The following is a 16,528-nucleotide window of genomic DNA, read 5'->3' on the forward strand; positions in this document are numbered from 1 at the left end:
TTAGTGTTCATGAATACTTAATAAAATATGTATTAAGAAAATTAATTTTCACGTCAAACCTTTGCAGTTTACTGTAATTTTAGTATCATAGCCATAATATACAATACAATTATTATAATTTTATTAGTTGTATTTAATATTTCGGGAATATTTAGCGATTTTACTTCATAACTCGTTCTAGGGCATATTAGGGTGCATCTCATAACTTTCAAGTACGAACAACATAGATCGTTTTCCGAGGACTATGAGCCGAGGTTGATGAATCGTGGTAGGATGGACATCAGTTACCCATTTATTTTATATTTGTAGATTTTTTCACACTATGATGCTTTAAGACTGTTATTTAAAATTTATAGTAGGTTATTACACATAATTTATTTGGTGTTTAAATAGGAATATTATACTAAAATAAAACCTAGACGAAATAGTCACGCAATGCCGTGATCGCTACAAGTCTATTGTAAAAAAATATTATACAAAATGGTACAACACTTAAAAAATCCAAAAATCTAAATAATAAATGTATATTATTTGAGCATGGGTTTATTTTGCAAATAAGGGTGTGGGAATTCTGAGGAGTATTATCTATCGGAATCATACTATTCATCATTATATTTTTATAATTATTATAATAATTTTATAATACGCCTTTGTTTACAAAAAGTTATAATGAAAATTACAATATGCTTTAAATTATTAAATTATTTGTGTCCATGTGTAAAATGTGTTATCCGGTTTCTGGATTTGTAAATGAGCTGTTGAATAATTTACTCTTATTATAATAATATTTTTACTCATACTAACATTTAAGCCGGCGTATGATTAGGCAATTTACCTCCATGTATAATTAACATAGACTTTTGTATGATAAGTAATAAGTTAGATTGATAATAATTATAAATAGAATACAGTTACGGAATTTTACGTCAAAATTAAATAAAATATAGCTTATATTCTATAAATTAAATTACAATAATTCAGTTTTATAACTCTAGAATATGCCTTATTGAGTAAATATTGAATATATTATAAGCTATACGCCATACTTATAATGTATGGCAAAGTTAATCGCTAGTTTTATAGTTAACATTAATAATGTATCATAAAATAACAAAACCTATAGTTAAGAAGTCTTTGCATTACAGCATACCAAAATATTTAAATACTAAAAATTAAATATATTTGTCTGATCAAATTTTGTTTAGAATGATAATAATATAATACGCCAATTTAAAGACTTAACTATTTTGATACTTATATTTGTGTTGTTATTGTTGAATTTTCTATAGAAACTGACATCATACATATGTTCATATAATAAATTAAGGGCTTAATTTCATACATTTAAAACAAAGACTACTCGTATGTATCTACATAAATGCACAAGCAAAAAGCGGTGTCAAACATATTAAAATAAATAGGATAATTAAACAAGTACAAGTATGTTTTACGTATATTAAAATAGTAAAACAATAGTTATATAATGTAAAAGTAAAATTTAAATTATTTTGTGTTAAATAAATCAAAAAGAATATAATGCTTATCAAATAAAAAAAAAACTTTTGTACCGATAAACTACTAGTGACAAATTAAAATACCTACAGTAAAGTTACCTACTGTATTTAATAGGCACATTATAAAAACTAAAATAAGTTATTTATATAATAAAGTAGTAGTACGTTAAATAATTACTCATATAATTATTTATTAAATGTATTTAATAAAATAAATTTATGAACGACGGTCACTTCTATTTCTGTATTTTATGAAGCCTGTTGTATGTTATAACTTTTTGTATCTGGTCAACAACTTTTGAAATATTTTTCATTAACTTAAAAAAAAAAATGAAACTAATGATTAATTTAAAACATATCCACAAGCCACACCATAGGTTTTATAAATTACATGTGATTATTATTTCAATAGCAATTTTTAATGTGAACTAAATAAACATTTAATTAAATTTGTCGAAAAAATGTAATTATTTTTATCGATATAATTAAATACTTACCTAGTAAATTTAGATTCCGTGTAAACAATAATATTCTTTTTACAATAGTGTCATAGTGTTACATAGTGTTTTAATTTATTAATACATACACAACGTACGTATTTACACACACAAACATGATATATATATATATGATAAAGTAAAAATTAACAACTTAAAATTATAAAATATGTAAACAATATAAAATATTAATGTATTCTACGTATCTCAATAACGAAAAGTTTAAATTAGAGCATGTGAGTTGCAAAAATATTAATAACTAATTTTGAGAAATGTTTGCACTGTCATGAGAAGTTTTGGAGCATTTATATTTTTCATTCAAACAGAGTGGTTGTAATATATGCATGATAATTAAGCGATGAAAAAAAATATCATCACGTGTTTCAAACAAATACCACAACCATAACTGTATAATGTTGTACTACAGTATCATCTACCTCTCATAATATCTACAAATAATACATAACTAATGTCTTCATATTGTCTATAGCTATAAATACCTACACTGTTTTTATGACGATTTGCAAAGGTCGGAAAAACGCTGGCGCTCCGTAATGACGATTTGAATAGAAACATTCGTCGACAAACCGACGTATAGTGAAACAATAGTTTCTGATCTTCTATATTAATTATAATGTAATATTATTTTATCTCTGACTAAAAAAAAAAATGTTCATAATAGAGGTATGTCAGTTTGACGATTGAAAGAAATGATGTACAGACTTATGTCGTGTAACGTTAGTCAGTATTATTATAGGTACATGGTTATAAAGCAGCCAAATATCTATTGAAAAGTCATATAGCAGTAATGACGATTATTAAACAAAATGGAGATAAATTATTCATTCGGTTTTTATATTATAACAATATAGGTTTCTGCTTTGTACTACGAATAATTCATAAACCAAAGCTGTTATTATCGTTATCACGCTTATACCTCAATTCCAACGCGGAGATATTTTTTTCTTATCTCAAATATAATAAAAATCTATGACACATACGGAATTCGGTGATAATACATCTCGTTTTCTAACACCAACATTAACACTAGCAATATATAATACACAGCTACTTACACATGTACGCGTATATTATAGCAAGAGCAAATATATAGCTTACTGTCGTGTGCACATTTCACAAAGTATTTTCGAATATTACTAACAGCAACATTATAATGATATAGGTACCAAATATATTATCGTGTTTACAGCGTGACAACGGAGAAAGTGTGCGTTGTATATAATATTTTATTCTTATTGTGTGTAGCTTTATATATCTATTATGTCACAGTGAGTTTTTTTTTAATCGCCACGATGATAAAAAAAACTGTGAATGTTGATAAAATAATAATACAACTAGTTTAATTTTCTAGACGATTCATTTTTTCACAAAAACTTTAATGTCTAAAATATCAGCTATCAATCTTAAAATTAAACAATTATAATTATCTTATAACAAGTTTACTGAACTGTAAATTGTTTTTTTTTTCTTTTTTATTAGTATCAAGAATCGTTTTAAATATCAATTGTATTGGAAATTGAATGATTAGTTATTTAAATTGAAACGATTGCAATAACATTTGTTTGAATGCTTTTTTTTACACATCATTTAAATAATTACATTTATTGCCTGGCATATAAATGCTTTTTTGACCCGGGTAATATCATTGAAAGCTCAGTTAAACCTAATTGGTGAAAAGTACTTAATATTTTTCCAAAATATGCGCTGAATGGTCATTAATATTTTCAACTCTCTAAAATCCTAAAAATTGGACTTACAAATCATATTTGTATGAAAAAATAATTGTTCTCTTATATATTTAATAACCGTATTCAGGGATTATGAGATTGCAAATTTACGGGATAGATTTAATTTGGGCGTCACGGACTATTGAACGGTCAGACAGATTTGACACCACTTGACTTTTTCCTTTAGGGTCATTTAAAATGTGTAGTTAACAAAACTCTATAGCTATTAACATAAAAAAAACCATTAACACACACACACACACACACAAAAATATATAATAATAATATTACATTATAATATGCGAAGTATGCTGAAAGTCAATATTGGATATTTTATAAAATGTACTGCATGTCAATAACCTACTATTCCCTATACCTACGTTCGCCATCATACTTCATTTAAAATACCGCGTAGATATTGGGCGTTGAATTCGTATTTCTTGTTGCCTTAAGCCTATGCATATGGGAAGGGTTTTTACATTTGAAAACACTAAGTGTTTAGGTAAAATAAAAGTCTTTTATCGTTTGGAAATTGATTGAAACTTGGTTAAGTTTATGTTTAGGTAATTTCAAGTTATTCATAAAAATAAAAATAGATTTATCTTTTCAAATTAATTGACATAAATAGAATGCTTTAAAAATGCAATTAAATAGGCAGTACAAGTGTTTCCAATGTATGGGTATTATTGTTATTTTTGCTATATGTACTTATATAAAAATAATCAAAAATTATTATCATAACATTCTAAAAATACTATTATTTTTTTCTGTAAATTTCTTGGTTATTTTTTTTTAATATAATACATAAAAAATCCAGGTTTTTGCAATTGAATCATTTATTCAGTTATACATTTTTGATGCCTGGTGTATTCGAGTACTTAAACATTTAAAACATGGTAATTAAAAAATTAAAAAAACATTTTAGCGCTTATTAGCAATAACTTGATTTAAAAACTATAAACTTGTTTTTCTTTGATTAATAGAATATTGTTTCAACTCATAAATCATTACTGATAGACGGATAGTATGATAATGTAACAATAATTACGATTATCTTCATAAAATGTTTATTCAGATCATAAATATTAATCCATAAGTTATGGTGTCTGCCAATACGTTGTTAACATTAGATCAGACTAAAAATGCATGTCTTAAATACGTCTTATTGCAGGAATATAATTTTAAATTTTATTATTGTTATTTGAATTTTTTTTTTATGTACTATTACATGATTCGGAAAAGTATTAAAATTTAATGATACAATTTTATTTTATTTTCAAGTTATTATAAGTCCCAGAAAAAAATCAAACACATTTAAAAATAAAGAGTTTTGGACATTTTGGATTACAAATTATAGGTAACTTAAACCTTAACAGCTCATTTAAATAAAAATATATAAATGTATATCTTCATTTATATACATTTAAAAATGACGCCTTTTCTCCTTTCCCAAATTTGAATAAAAGATATAGTAGATATAACTCATATATATCATATGTTTATAGTATAATATATATACATTTATCTTTATACAATATTCCTTTTTTTTTTTTTTTAATTTTTTAAATTAGTATTTCAATTTATATTATAAAACAAAATATAATCATTGGCAATCTATGCCCTTAAATAAATGTTATAAAATTCAGTAAATCCAGTAGATATGGACATATTATTTTCGTTTATTATTAGTTGTAAAAATTGACATTATTAAATTAAATTTCGATTACATCCATCGATAAACTTAATGCAATTTAAACAAATATGGTAAAAAGTTCAATGAGTTATTTAGCCATCGAAATTGTAAGAAAACAAACACTTAATGAACCAGCTAATAAAGTATTGTTTATACTCGGGAAAATAAATAAAATATTGATTTTCAAACGTGTAAGCTGTAGAAAATCGTACAAATTTAAAATGTACATACCAAATAACAAATGATATTTGTTTTTTAGAAAACCTCATTTTTTTTTTAATAATTAAAAATAATAACACTTATCGTTGTACAATATTATTATATAGATGCACTCTGTATAAAACATATTCGATTTGTATACGTTTTTATTTCTTGGTATTTACGTATAATGTATATTTATAATATTACTATTATATACGTTGCTTGGCTTATAGTGCATTACAAAACAACTACACTAATATTGAATTATAGAGTAAATGTGTATTGATTCAGTTGTTAGAATATGACAATGTTGACATCGCATATTCGTACGTTTGTGCTTCTTTGCAATAACTTTTTTTTCAACCCACAAACTATCTTACTTTACGGCCTCGTGCGTGTTAGTTTTTTCGTGTTTGTATTACGTGGGTATATACCGGCAGTAGATTGCCATCTATGGGCAGCAACAATGGTGTCGGGAAAAAATAAATAACACTATTTCTCGTTGTCCAATCGATTTTTGGACATCAACCCTCCTCCACGGCCTCTCATACATGATAATCCATCGGTAATACCATATAGATATATATGGCGAATTAAAAATATTATTGTATTTGGCAGTTGAACATTTGACACGCAAACTTTATTTATATATTTTTTTATGTACTATCTATACACGTACCACTGACCGTAGGTTTTAATAGGACTTTTATAGTAGCTACTTTCTGTCCACTAACGACCATGTGTCAGTTTTAATAATACACGTGTACAGCACGCATATAATAAAATAATGATACCGCAAGCTTATAAAGCATTCATTGAGTTTTAAATAAAATCTACCGAAATGATTCGAACCGTTTGCATTACGTTTACGTGTACTACAATAATGAAATGTGTTGTATTATTGAATATTTTAGCTGATTGCTGGCAGTCTTCAGTCGATATTCTGACATGATCAGAACAAACGTCTTCGTCTATTTGCAAACCTATGACTTAATAACACAACGCATGGTTGCTTGCTTTAAATTAAACAATTAAACTTTACATATTCTATGCTTTGATCATTCCTAACACGTCTCTATATATAATAATATGTATATTGATTTATTACACTGCCATACTGGCACTGTTTACCATCACTTTGTTCCATATTCGTTAAACTTTTGTACAGTGTCTAGAATCGTTTACAATTTACTTTGACAGGTTTTTTTTTACCAAACATTCGTTCATTTTTTTTAAAAATATATATATATATATAATCAGTTACTGTTTTAAATACGAAGACGAGGTGAATGACATAAAAAGGAATTCGGCTAATTTGCAAAACTATAATGATAATATAATACAATTACCAATTAATTTTAAATTAATGATAATTGTTATTTGTTAATAATTAATTATCCTATAGAAAATGCATTTTATATTCATGTGGTAAACAATCATAATATTTTGAGACTCGTATTGAGCTTTTTATAGGCTGCAGACTTCTTTTAGTTTCACACTTAAATACTTAATTTCGAAATGCAATTTAAGAAATAACTGTAAACAATGGATTTAAGAATTCGATCAAAAATATTTTGATGGATATTTAATGTAATTTTACAACATATTTACTTTAAAAAATCATCTTTCACCTAAAACTTTGTAGATAGTGTCAACAAAGATTGGTTATCATGTGAAATGACGACAATTTGTTGTCAATGACTATGAAAGTACATAATATTATCAATATTATTTATCAAAATGAGCAATATCTAAGATAAATTTGTATCTAATGTAATATTTAATATCTGATATTTCTTTATATGCAGCTACTTTTTTTCAAGTATTTTAGACATCCCTGCTTTTATATCTATTATATCCTATTAATATATTAAACGAACATTTCATATTACGAATATAGATTGTATACTTATTATGTACTTAATTAATTATTCATTGATTTAATAAAATATTTTTTTTAACAAGTAAAATGTGTATAAATGTCGAATAATTAAGAAAAAGTTCTACTAAAATGGGTAGTCTTAAAAATTTAAAATTCATCAAACTTGTCGGCAAAATCTACTCAAGGACTTTAATTTTAATTTAAGGTAAAATTTTATAGGATATTTTTAGGTAATTTACATAAAAAATACATAAATTAATGTTACAAGGATTCATAAAACTTGGGTATAATACCGTATAATTTATACAAATTTTGAAGATTGATTATAAATTAAATGCTGTAAATGATTCCTTGACACATCTGTAAACAAATAATTACGAATACATTGAATGTTAATTTTTTAATTCTCACGACCACTATCTAGAGTTTTCCCCATTCGGATAAGGCAAATCTTGTCTACGGTATGTTAAATCGTGCGTGCGAAACATTCTGACTGAAACGTTATCTCGTCAGTAACCTAATTAATACTTTTGTTTTTAATTGTATTTGTCGAGGAAAGAGAGAAAGGGTATACTGGTTTCAATTCTAATAGATACGATTGAACTGTGATAGAGTGTTAGTTTATGAGGCAATATTTTATTTCTGTTCTTTAGCCGGCGTGGTGTATAGGCAATTTTACTACATGGGTGCGTAGAAGAATTTTGATAGATCTATTAATGTTTTTGGTAACGAATTTAATATGGAAATAATTTACATTATTTTGTATACAAAAATTGACTACAAATACTAAAATATTTATTTTCAATGAACAACGTATCAAATTATACTATGCAGCTTTTATTCAAATTTTAATTGTCAAAAATGTATTTCACTACATTTTGGTATCTTAAAATATTCTATAATTTAACATGTTTATTACTGGACAATAGATGTGAGTTGAAATTAAACAAAAACAAAAAATCTGACAAGATACCACAATAGATTAAGTTTGATAGACACTTAGTAATATATAATTAATAGTACAACACCGATGGGTTGTGATATCGAATTCTAAACCAATTATAAATTATCATGTGCAATCATATTTAGAACAGATTAGATTAGTTAAACATTTTGAAATAATTACCGATAATGTTTATTCAAAATATTTGCTGGCTGTCGATAACTATTATTTATGTAAAAAATTATTATAATATATTAATATTTAAAGATGTTATATGCAAATATCGGCATATCGCACTACGATTTTCTTAAATAAAAAACATTGTTACTGACTAAGAGAAAAAATAATCTTAAAAATTCTTAATAATCTTATATTTCGCTCAGAAACAAATATTGAGTGATAACTAAACAATTTGACTCAGCATGAATTAATAGTAATAACAACATACCTAAAATATAGTTTGTAATCGCTAACTATAGATATTTTTCAATATTTCATCAATATAATAAATAGATACAGTAAACATTTATGTCTAAATTACAGGAATAATAATAATGTAATAAAAATATGATCCATAAACATTTATCAAAGAACTATGATATTATATTTAGTAAATTATGATAAAAAATATATATAATTATCTAGATTTGCTTATTTACTTAACCATATTAGTAACAATTACATTTTTTTAAATCCCAGTTAATTTTTTAATGTTGGAAAAATAAAAATAAATATAGTAAATATTTAATTAATGATAGGTAATTGAATCAATTTAAATGATAAATCATGCTATTGAAATTATTATTAAAAATAATAAAATGGTTTACACTTCATTCGTGGAAATTATTACAATAATTTTGTAGTTAGCTAATTTTGACTGTTTTTACATTTTACATTCGAGTCAATGAGTCGAGTGGTCAACGAAAATCCGTTTGATTATTACATGAACATATTAATTTATATTTAACAAAACTAGAAACGCACCACAAATATCGTATTCTACACCATACATATTATGTATAAATGCCACGTGGTCTATGGTTATGAATGCCCGTTTTATCGTGAAGCCAGTAAAGAAAAATGGAAAAATCTTTATAATATACGACAATATTATATTATACTATGACGCAATAATAGTATCCGTACGAAATATTTTAATAATATTGTAATCTCACAACAACCTGAGTCATACGCGCGCACGTGAATATTATATATATATATATATATATATACTAAATACTGCAGATTTATTACTATCGGAAAAACCAATAACAATAAAAGGAAGGAAACGAAAATACCTCTGAAAAGTTTTTATACATTTGTGTGAGACGACGGCCGAGAGACGTCATCACTAGCCGCACGGCCCGCGCGGCAGGCGAGAGTTAAATAGTATTGTATACGAGTTTTGGTTTTAAACGTCGTCATCGTCGTAGGTACCCACTATTATAATACCACGCGTAAACGTAATAACAATAATATTGTTATATACGCGCTGTGCGGGTCTCGGCCGTCGTTATTTTTGAGCACACAATACGAAATAATGATAATGATAATAATAATATTAATAACAATGCAACAACAGCTGAATAATATATTATATTATTACTACGAGCTAGTATAATGTATTCATGGCCATCTATATTTATATATATATATATATATAATTCATCCGTCCGCTGCCTCCCAACCTATTGACCTACTCGCCCAACAAGGATTGAACGTGTGAGATTGCCGGTAGTTGCGAGGGATCCATAAAATCCTTTTTTGCTTTTTTTTATTTTTATTTTGTTTAAACGTTATCGCAACGTCTGATATTATGTTTATATAATAATATATACTCACGCATTCACATACTCGTAATTTATTATTTTCTGCTGGGTTTCGACTCTTGTGTGGTGTAAAGTATAGGGTCATGGTATTAAAAATACCACTATCGTACCCACGCTCCTTTGAATGTACCTAAATGATCGCATTGGCTGTATCATTATTATTATTATCAAAATATAAATAGTATAATACATATAGTATAGTATTGTATTAAGAAGGTTTTCGCAGACATTAAAAAAATCGTTAGTTTATTTTAATAAATTATACGGTCTAGCGAACGATACGATAACTTTTCAATATTTATTGAAAAGCTAAATCTACTTTTGGTTGACCAAGGATCTTTGGTTCAGCTACAAAACGAACATGATACATTATAAAAACAAATAGAATTTATTATACAGAAACAATAATTATTATGTATTCAAGTGAGTATTAATAAAATTAATAATTATACTATTAAAAATATACTGATACAAACAATATAGTAATGAATAGGGTCCTAAATTTTCTTCCAAAAAAAAAAAACTGAAAAAAAAAATTCCAAACCCGAGTTTTAATTCCACGAAACTCCATCGATTACGGCTCGTGGTATCCAAGATATACAAAACGGTAGTAATATTTTTAATATTCACGAACAAGCTGCTGGCCATCTGCAGCAGCTGAAAACTATTGCTAAAAGAGGTACAAAAAAAGTTAGCAAAAAAGTACATAAATTAAAAATTAAGATTTATAGAATTAAAAACAAATTGAGCACGAGTATCATAGATTCTAATTTAAATTGGAAAAAAAATAATACAATTCTAAAATACTGAAATTCTGGATATCTAAAGATACCTGGTTGCATAATAATATTATTATTATTCCACGAATGAATCATTACGAAGCTACTGATTAATTTTAAATGTGTGCCAAAATTATTTTAACATTTTTAACTACATGATAACTTCTCAAAATTAACAACACTATGATGATGTAAAATATCTCGAGCAATTCAGGCGATGGAAATAGTATGTTGGAAAAACAACGTCGCTCGACTTACTCCAGTGATTGTATTACATTTTTACATTACACGAGACTGTAAGTCACCTACGTTAGTTAGGACACATATCGTGCGTCACCTCACCGTCAAAAAAGCTCTTAAAAAGGTTTTTTCTGTTTCTATCTCTGTCTGTCTAACTCTTTTTTTTTTAATTTCGGGTAACCATCAATCTTAACGTTTTAACGTTTTGACGTGGCATGGGACGTGCGCGCCGCCACCGATCCGTCGAAGGGGTAAAACTTATTCGTTCAGAGCGTGTTTTCGCTGTTGTCGTAATATGGAAAGAGTAAGGAGGTGATATTTTGCCAACGACGCGACGTGTTCAAATCAATTATTGTTATTTGCGTTTATCGCGACCGGAATATTATTATTATTTTGGTTTGAATTTTCGGATGTCGTACGTGACCGCTGTTATTTTGTACGTGGCCATTAATAAGCGTATTCGGTTTCGATCATATATAAATATAATATATTTGATCGGATAGCTAGAATAATATTATTATTATATTATCACAGTCACTGTGCTACTCATATAATTATGAATTCGACAGTCACATCACGCCATCCATGTTCGATAGCTAAGTCTGCATATAACATAATATATTAATATTATTGTTATTATACGACGTAAAAACTTGCTCTTACATATCGTACGTGGAAACAACTGTTTATTTTACATTGTATACTTGTAACTGGCAAGTTATAATTTAATATATCACAGAATAAGTCATTACATTATAGATCGGTGTATTATTTTTTTTATTCAAAAAATTTCAGTGTAAACCATCAACTCATTTTCGATACAAATGGCATTTATGTATTTATTCTTGTATAACGTGCAGTGCGAAATTGTTTGCATTTTTAATAATATATCTGTCGATTCGACTAATACTTATGTAATTTAAATAAATTAGTACGTTAGATAGTATAATATCATCCAATTAACAAATTGAATCATATAATTTTCGTTTCAGTACGTCTACTTAGAACATTAACTACGATAATAGCATTATATCTAATTTTGGTGTGAATGGAAAAAAACAGATTATTTTTCAGTAACACGGATACTTCCCTTGGCGCCTAACGACAGCTTATAATATAGGCGTAGAAAAACTCGAAAAAAGACACACGTCGAATGTGACATCGAAACGATTATAATATTATTATCTCCCGTTTGTATGTATAATATATAGAGGCGGATAATAAAGGGTGTGAAATTATTATGTCCTCGACGAACGAAAATAATATTATCGTTTTTATTTCTTCCGTCTGTTTATCATATTGTTATATATATATATATATATACATATACGATAAACATAGTACGCAAAATATATTATATCTGTGTGTGCGTGTGATGAGAATTTGTACACGATATATACCCACACACACTCGAGAATAATAATACATTCAAAGAAATCGATACCAAAACCGCTGTATATATATATATATATATATATATTGGCTGGTAAATGTCAAACAGAATAATATATTACGTATTTTTTTTTTTTTTAGATTTTGCGCGATGTAAGAAGGTAGCTGCTATATATTTTATATACGTTGGTTTTTTTTTTTTTTTTTTTTACAATGATTATATTTTTCTTCGGAAACCACTTTTTGTGGCGCCGTAAAAGAAGCTTGAAAAGTTTCGCGGAATCCACCCCTAACCACATTGGTTATCGTGAAAATCTGGAAAAACGTCGAATAGATTACACTTCGGATTTAATTTCGGCACGCCGCGCGAGTGTATATATAGGTAGCCAAAATAATGTCTCGATCGTTTTCGGGCGAGACCAAGCGCGTGCAGGTGCGTAAGCTCGGCTCTCGGAAACGTTTTTCGGCAACCGCGACGACGATTTATCATTTCTTTCGAACTACGTGACACAATAGACATGCGCCCACGTCGTCGGCTCGCCCGAATAACCAGCGCGTTGGCGCTTCGTCTGTAGACATCCGTTCACCGCCAACCGCGCCTCGCCGTCCGCCGTTTAAGATATATGACATTCACGCCGTGAGCCGTATTCAACGCGCGTTGCGAACCGCCTGCTTATCATTATTTTTATTTATTTCTCTAGGCGGTACGCGACTCGCACGTCCTCGCCGCGCGGCAGTTACCGACGTTTCGCGACGCAGTTTTTACTGACGCGCCCGGACTGGTCGGCCGTCTTGTCATATTATTATTATTATACAATAATAGACTATATATAGGTGCTGTGCCATTGCGCGCGTTACGACGGCGGCGGCGGCGTTTCGGCGAACAGCGGTTATTCCGTTTCATCCCCGTGGCCGCAGAGGGGGTAGCTTAGAGGTGTCAACGCGCCCCGACCGTAATAGTATTATGACATCGGTTCGCGCGTTCGCAATACTTCCGTCACTGCCGTCCGATAACAACACTTTAGCGCACGCCAGTGGAAAAAAAATACTCGTCTTTATAAGGGTTCCAACCGTTCAGATCCCAAAACGCCGGTTGACGTGCTTCTCGTAGCAATCACAACAATTATAGACACCTAATAATAATATTACTACGATAATATTATATTATAACAGTTTGATATCTCAACGATGTTATTGTATACCACACACGTCATAATGATATTTGCTGGATTTCGAGTATACGAAGTTTACCAGAAGTTCCACGCGCTGTTACCCTAATCGATGTATATTTTTTTGTTAAATATCTTATAGTGCTTAATATGGTAGATACATTATATATTTTGTAAATTAAACAATATTTTAAAGCTCTATCGTAATTGTGAATAATTCGGTACCAAACCTACAAAGTTTACGGAGTCGATTAAAAAATATAAATTTAACACTTATTATAGACCATGTTGAATAATGTTTTACAATATTTCTTTATATCCACATTTATAGTTATTTTTATAAAATGTTTCTTGCAATACTTTTTTAAAATGTTTATGTACCTTAAAGTAATTTTAAGGACATTTAAGCCTTAATTATACGTTCACGTGTATTATTATTTTTATTTTATATATAGGTACGCATTGTAATTTGTAGCTGTTCACAACAAATATAGTATAGGTTAGAAAACTACAATTGCCTGCTGAGTAGATTATACATAATGTAATGTACATATAATAATTATACATTATAATAATATAATGTATAACACGTGCTTAATAACCGTTTATCTCTAAATCATACTAATCACTGCAATTACTAAATAAGGTTATTACATTATATGTTTAATATTATACAATACCTATGCAATATAATATATCTAATGTATATAGTATAAAGGTCCTTTACATTATTGTTAAAATATATACAATACCAAACGTTTGCATTACAGTATTATGACATGTATTATTTCGAAATTATAACTTGGACTTCTGACAACTGACTTTGACTACACCGTTTTCAAACAATATTTTTATTTATAGAATAATATAAAATCACAAAGTATTCTATTTTTGTTACTATTTTTTTTATATCAAGCACAACACATAAATTAAATTGGCTAAACCAAGGTACTTATATTGTGCAGTATGTGTGTGTAAACTATCTACAGTCAAATCTATCCTACCTATGGTTCTGATATTTGGTTTACTTTACAATATATTTGATTATGTATATTATCTAATATAATATAACATTATATAATATACACGAGGATGTAAAACTAAAAACCAATTTTTAATTTAATTTTTTTTTAGATGAGCTCACTTAGGGATAGGGATTTGCTATATCAAGAAAAATGAATAATTTTTTTCCATTGATTATACAAAATAGAATATTTATTATAATTGTATGTCACTTTAGATTATTACTTCATGTTGTGTTAAAATAACCCAAAAGATCTGTGTAATTTACATTTAACACAGTTTAAGAAGGGTAAATCAACGGGTGTTTAATTTGTCACGACCAACGTAATGCAGGATCAACTATTATAATTTTATAATATTTTCTTATAATTCAATTTGTATTTATTCGTATTAAGTATTTTGTATACATAAATAAATTAAACAAACAAATACGCACTGTACCTTCATAACATTTCCATACATTTCCACAATTAATTCGTTTTTATAAAAGTTGTTTGTAGTATATTTTTTTCTTCAAACATTTTTGTATTTTACTATACATATACGAATATTTATTACTTTCATATAACCGTATATGAAAGTAGGTAGTATAATAGTGTATTTTGTACATTACGAGGATTTGTATAATGGTTTTCATAATCTTTTGTAAAAAAAAAAAAAAAGTCCGGGAATTATATTTTATTTCTAATAAGACGTCAAATGTACGATAGCTCTTTTCCAATAATTCCAGAAGTTTGTATGCGTTTATCTAGAACCTAGATAATAATAAATATAAGACCATAAAAGTGTTTCGCGTATATTGGCTTGCTGTCGATGGCCGAGCATCTTGAAATAAATATAACACGCGCAAAATGTAAGTAGGTATAAGAAAATCGGATACGTATAATACAACAGACAACAGTCCTTACATATTATTAACTACAGATTTGACGTGATACGTGTCGTTTACCAGGTACCTAGGTCAAGCGTGACTTAGTCACAACAATAGTTATGAATTATGAATAAAAAGTATAAAACTAACTAACTAATGTTATTCTATACACTAAATTCTGGTCATTAAATTAACCGAACAGATAATCATTGTGCAGTGGATTATATATTATATTTAGATTTTTCATGTGAGCAGATATCATATTATGTGGGGCTGATTGTCAGTTTTTGTTGGCGAAAAAAAAATTAAAAAGAGCTATTTGCAATTGGCTTAGCTCAGCTGCTATCGATAAAAGTTTATGTCCACTGTAAATATCTGGCAATCGTTTACACGGGTCCCTACGCATATATTGACTTGATAATTTAGAATCGTCGAGTGACTTTTGAATATTTTTTACAGAAAGTTTGCGTAACGCTAACCAGAAAAGTACTTCGATGATATACGTTGGGTGTACAACAGAAATTTAATTACTAGCTTTAGGCGATAAAAAATTGCGAATAATATTATAGTTTCATGAATAACTCCGTTTGGCTCTACGGCCTACTATAAGGTTTTTTTTTTAACTTTGCGCAATTTAAATAATTTTATACCTGCTCTAATTTCAATCCTCAAAGCTACGATAATTGCATTTTTTTTTATTTACCGTATAAGTGGTTGACCTACCAGTCAAAGTAACCGTATATGTTT

The 16,528-nt window shown here is 27.8% G+C and overlaps 1 protein-coding gene across 1 annotated transcript in view; it reads left to right on the forward strand.

Moving 5' to 3' along the window:
* Positions 1 to 16,528, forward strand: part of LOC132924272 (neurexin 1) — a 238,808-nt gene that overhangs the window by 67,952 nt on the left and 154,328 nt on the right. The gene's annotated exons all lie outside the window — the stretch shown is intronic.

The sequence above is a fragment of the Rhopalosiphum padi genome, chromosome 3, assembly GCF_020882245.1.
Source record: "Rhopalosiphum padi isolate XX-2018 chromosome 3, ASM2088224v1, whole genome shotgun sequence".
NCBI lineage: Eukaryota > Metazoa > Arthropoda > Insecta > Hemiptera > Aphididae > Rhopalosiphum > Rhopalosiphum padi.